The 6,000-nt window shown below is 42.2% G+C and overlaps 1 protein-coding gene across 1 annotated transcript in view; it reads left to right on the top strand.

Moving 5' to 3' along the window:
- The window catches only part of LOC145875757 (tripartite motif-containing protein 16-like), an 11,168-nt gene extending 9,138 nt beyond the window's left edge, over positions 1–2,030 (top strand). Inside the window, exon 6 of the mRNA XM_082971577.1 lies at positions 1–2,030. This exon is cut by the window's left edge and continues 987 nt beyond it. The gene's annotated coding sequence lies outside the window, so the exon portion shown is untranslated.
- The last annotated feature ends 3,970 nt before the right edge of the window (positions 2,031–6,000 follow it).

The following is a 6,000-nucleotide window of genomic DNA, read 5'->3' as shown; positions in this document are numbered from 1 at the left end:
GCTGAGCTGGTTAAACTGTAGTAGGGTCCACATAGATACTAGTCATGCTGGTGTAGTCTATAGCTGAGCTAGTTAAACTGTAGTAGGGTCCACATAGATACTAGTCATGCTGGTGTAGTCTATAGCTGAGCTGGTTAAACTGTAGTAGGGTCCACATAGATACTAGTCATGCTGGTGTAGTCTATAGCTGAGCTGGTTAAACTGTAGTAGGGTCCACATAGATACTAGTCATGCTGGTGTAGTCTATAGCTGAGCTGGTTAAACTGTAGTAGGGTCCACATAGATACTAGTCATGCTGGTGTAGTCTATAGCTGAGCTGGTTAAACTGTAGTAGGGTCCACATAGATACTAGTCATGCTGGTGTAGTCTATAGCTGAGCTGGTTAAACTGTAGTAGGGTCCACATAGATACTAGTCATGCTGGTGTAGTCTATAGCTGAGCTGGTTAAACTGTAGTAGGGTCCACATAGATACTAGTCATGCTGGTGTAGTCTATAGCTGAGCTGGTTAAACTGTAGTAGGGTCCACATAGATACTAGTCATGCTGGTGTAGTCTATAGCTGAGCTGGTTAAACTGTAGTAGGGTCCACATAGATACTAGTCATGCTGGTGTAGTCTATAGCTGAGCTGGTTAAACTGTAGTAGGGTCCACATAGATACTAGTCATGCTGGTGTAGTCTATAGCTGAGCTGGTTAAACTGTAGTAGGGTCCACATAGATACTAGTCATGCTGGTGTAGTCTATAGCTGAGCTGGTTAAACTGTAGTAGGGTCCACATAGATACTAGTCATGCTGGTGTAGTCTATAGCTGAGCTGGTTAAACTGTAGTAGGGTCCACATAGATACTAGTCATGCTGGTGTAGTCTATAGCTGAGCTGGTTAAACTGTAGTAGGGTCCACATAGATACTAGTCATGCTGGTGTAGTCTATAGCTGAGCTGGTTAAACTGTAGTAGGGTCCACATAGATACTAGTCATGCTGGTGTAGTCTATAGCTGAGCTGGTTAAACTGTAGTAGGGTCCACATAGATACTAGTCATGCTGGTGTAGTCTATAGCTGAGCTGGTTAAACTGTAGTAGGGTCCACATAGATACTAGTCTTGCTGGTGTAGTCTATAGCTGAGCTGGTTAAACTGTAGTAGGGTCCACATAGATACTAGTCGTGCTGGTGTAGTCTATAGCTGAGCTGGTTAAACTGTAGTAGGGTCCACATAGATACTAGTCATGCTGGTGTAGTCTATAGCTGAGCTGGTTAAACTGTAGTAGGGTCCACATAGATACTAGTCATGCTGGTGTAGTCTATAGCTGAGCTGGTTAAACTGTAGTAGGGTCCACATAGATACTAGTCATGCTGGTGTAGTCTATAGCTGAGCTGGTTAAACTGTAGTAGGGTCCACATAGATACTAGTCATGCTGGTGTAGTCTATAGCTGAGCTGGTTAAACTGTAGTAGGGTCCACATAGATACTAGTCATGCTGGTGTAGTCTATAGCTGAGCTGGTTAAACTGTAGTAGGGTCCACATAGATACTAGTCATGCTGGTGTAGTCTATAGCTGAGCTGGTTAAACTGTAGTAGGGTCCACATAGATACTAGTCATGCTGGTGTAGTCTATAGCTGAGCTGGTTAAACTGTAGTAGGGTCCACATAGATACTAGTCATGCTGGTGTAGTCTATAGCTGAGCTGGTTAAACTGTAGTAGGGTCCACATAGATACTAGTCATGCTGGTGGTGATGGTCCCCAGATGTGATGATTTATTCTGCTCTGTTTTATGTACGATCCTTATTTTCTGACTGATTTGAATTTGAAGAGATTTAAGGTTTTCATATTTGATAAAATACAATGTCCATTTCCATGAATCATGATGTCTGGTGTTGATGTAACAACAGGTGGTCTTTTTAATCCACTATCCAGAGTCAGGAACAGATGAAGTTAGTTCTGCTACTGTTCAGTGATTAAATATATATACTTCTGTGAATATATGAACCATTTCCTTCAAAAAATAAACTGCTCACATTCTGGAGATAAACTTTGTAAGGACTGTGTGTGTTTTTGTGTAAATAGTTTCTGAAAAAAGTGTCCAGCTCAAACGCTGATTGTTGTAAATGAGGGTTCTAAATGAGGGTTCTAAAGAGCGTTCTAAATGAGGGTTCTAAATGAGGGTTCTAAATGAGGGTTCTAAAGGAGCGTTCTAAATGAGGGTTCTAAAAGAGCGTTCTAAATGAGCGTTCTAAACGAGCGTTCTAAACGAGGGTTCTAAATGAGGGTTCTAAATGAGCGTTCTAAATGAGGGTTCTAAACGAGCGTTCTAAATTGAGAGGTAGCCTGACTGCCATTAGGTACCGAGATGAGATCCTCAGACCCCTTGTGAGACCATATGCTGGTGCAGTTGGCCCTGGGTTCCTCCTAATGCAAGACAATGCTAGACCTCATGTGGCTGGAGTGTGTCAGCAGTTCCTGCAAGAGGAAGGCATTGATGCTATGGACTGGCCCGCCCGTTCCCCAGACCTGAATCCAATTGAGCACCTCTGGGACATCATGTCTCGCTCCATCCACCAACGCCATGTTGCACCACAGACTGTCCAGGAGTTGGCGGATGCTTTAGTCCAGGTCTGGGAGGAGATCCCTCAGGAGACCATTGCACTTTCACGTTGCTGTACTATGCATTACTGTACTATGCATCCTCTCTATTTTCGCTGCAGCACAAATCAGGATAGCTATGTCTGTCTATACAAAGGTCTTAGTCATGAATGTTTCAAGCTATTCACGTTGATTCAATCACTGCTATTCAATACGGAATCAACAAAGGTTTACACCGCACACTGATTGCCAATCAGAGGATGGTGAACTGTCCCTTTGAACCAGGTGACTCAAATGCCTGAGTCATATGTGATCATATAACATTCAAAACCTCCTGAGATCAACAAGTTATCACATAGTCTTGAATGACAACTACAGGAATTTTGTAACTCTGGACGTCATTCATTTCTTTGATATTTTATTTTGAAAGAATATTTCAAATCCATTGCTCTGAGTCATAAGAGTTCATTGTATTTCAGTTGAATTAATTGTATTCACAAGTGCTGCTCCCATTGAGAAGCCTCTCTATCTATGTAAATAGTGTTGTGTATTTTTCCAGACCCTTAATAAAAAATTGTACTCTTCTGAATAGCAGGAGTCAGGCAAGTGGGCTGTGGACTTTCTTGACTTTTCTTGACGTCTTTTAGTTTGATTGACTCCACCAAGGGGCAAAGATATAATCCTGTCAACAGTTTAATTTATAGATTTGTTGCTTCAGAGTGCAATCATTTATGATGCTTACGCATTTGACCTTCACTGTCCTCAAACCTCTGTCAGACCACATACAAACAGACATCTGTTGTTAGATGTTCGTTACAAATATGAAATATTAAATCAGTGACTTTCTATATATTTCTGTGTTGGTATCAAAGCAGAGCACAGCTTGTGTGAGCAGACAAAGGTGCTCAGGCAGCAGTCTGGAGGACTGGCTGCTGGCTGCTTGTCAACAACTTTTCAATACATCTATTTATGACCTTAGTTTAACTGTTGTACCCCATCAGAATGCAAAATATAATCTTGTTTAACTCCATTGTTTGTAAACAATGTGAATGTAAACAAACACTGTATAGCCTCAAAACATGGTTAAAACTATAACTTTGATACCGTGGAAGGTCAGTCCTTGCATTCATAACTCTGTCTATAATTCTGAAAGTGGTTTCATTTCTCCAGTGCCATCCCTCATCCCTTTACTAAAACGTTGTTATGGTTCAAACTGCACATTACCATTGGCTACATCAGAGTGCTTCTGAGACAGGATGGAATAATTCACAAATGACAAGAGGAGAATCTACATAGTAAAGCACTCGTAGCAAAAATATCAATAACACCACTCTCAGTACAGATGCTATGACTCTACCTGACAGCCATGTGGTTGAAAATACAGTACATTCTTACCAGAGTGCCGTACCTTTAAAGAGATAGGGTGTGCTGTGGGGGACCATATGTTGTGTTGTCTCTCTTGTTTTGATGTGTGTTTTGTCCTATATTTATATTGTTTTTATTTTTTATTTTTAATCCCAGGCCCACGTCTCTGCAGGAGGCCTTTTGCCTTTTGGTAGGCCGTCATTGTAAATAAGAATTTGCTCTCAACTGACTTACCTAGTTAAATAAAGGTTCAATTAAAAATAAATATGGTGAGAGGACACCAAGGGACTTTGCAGATCATAATGAGGTATGGGGTCATTAAGTGGGAGGGGGTGGGGAAAAGGGTGGGTGGGGTGCTGTGACTGACCGAGAAAATGGGCGGAGGGCATGGGAAGGCAATGGGAGCAGTGCTTCCCAGGTCTGACATTGTGATGTCAGCGTAGTAATCTACCGATCAGCTGCATTCCCCAGTTGTCTCTCATTGTGGGTCATATGACCATAGAATTATGAATTAGAATACTAGAATAGTTATTTAATAGGATCTCTATACATATTATTCAGCTGGAGTGGACCGACAAACTCATTAGCTAGCTACATCGCCTCATGAGAAACAAAAGTCATTTCAGAAAATTAGTCAAATTAACCGCATGGGTGAGCTTACTTTCATTCAGAGCATAATTTAGTTACATGGAGAGTTTTTCTCCTGGAATTTCTATTTTGCATCAGGCTATGTCACTACATGCTGATTAGCTTTTAAAAGAGGATAATAAACTGTCTTTTCTCTGGGTATTGTTTTGCTATCTTGTCTGTGTAATTCAAGGACAAGTTGACTGAGTGTGATCGTGGAGGGAAGACACTGTGCTGAAAATATACATATAAATAGCAACTGTCAGGCCCATTGACTGCACTGATACAGGTGGAGACTGTTGTATTATTCATTACATGAGCTTGAAGCCACAACAGACAGTGAAGTCATATGTTTGTCCCACTCCATTAACAGTCAGCACGCCATTTTAATTTAGCCTTCTGGATTTGAAGGTATGTGGACTCCATACCACACAAATGCATTATAAGACAAGACAAACATGGACATGCTAGGGGGAATGCTTTGACGTTGCCAGATTATCCAAATCGGAAAGAAGAATGACCTTGTTATATTGCTATGAGATTGAGTGTGTGCATTTATATGACGTTCATTTATATATTGTTAACAATTATGTGGTAAGTCATTAATAGTTCACCACCCCAGTATTACAATCTAGTGATTAAAGAAGTGTTTACCTGGCTAGGTGGATCTACCGTTGACTGCAAGCTGTTGTTATTTTATTGTGATAAGTTATTATGATTGGGTGAAGCAGCCATGAATGCTCAGTGCTTACACATGAAGTGCAGTGATAGTGGAGGGGGGAGTTGACTAGGATGGTGCCTCCCTGAAGGCTGCGGCAGGGCCGTGGCAGGATGTGACCCATGCCAGGGCCCCTAAGCGATATGCTGCTACCTCATCAACTGGAGCTGGGCTGACGGTCGCCAGCGTATGCTCTCTGCTCTACAAGGGCATGGACTCTGGCGGGGGGGGATTAAGAGTGCACTGCCAGGGGTGGAAGAATGAGAGAGGAACAGAGTAGAGAGGGGGAGAAAGGAGAGAAAGGGGGAAGAGGAGAGAGCGAGTAGGGGAGGGAGAGAGTGCCCAAACAAGGAAGCCAGGGGAAAGAATACAAGCCACAGAGAGAGAGAGAGAGAGAGCTAGGTAAGGGTTAGTCACGTGTCAAACTCATTCCACAGAGGGCCAAGAGTCTGCAGGTTATCCCTCCACCCTTGTACTTGATAGATTAATTAAGGTCACTAATTAGTTAGGAACTCCCCTCACCTGGTTGTCTAGGTCTTTATTGAAAGGAAAAACCAAAAACCCGCAGACACTTGTGAATCGAATTTGACACCCCTAGGCTAGACGTTGTTGACTGTGGAGTTGTTGACTGTGGAGTTACTGGAAAAAGACTGACTGAGGGAGAAAAAAAGAGCTAGACAGTGCCTAATTTGTAAATCAGGAGTTGCCGGAAC

Source organism: Salmo salar, unplaced genomic scaffold (genome assembly GCF_965601325.2).
Source record: "Salmo salar unplaced genomic scaffold, fSalSal1 ptg000335l, whole genome shotgun sequence".
Classification (NCBI taxonomy): domain Eukaryota; kingdom Metazoa; phylum Chordata; class Actinopteri; order Salmoniformes; family Salmonidae; genus Salmo; species Salmo salar.
Note: the sequence above shows the minus strand (reverse complement) of the source record. Positions and strands in the feature narration are given on the sequence as shown.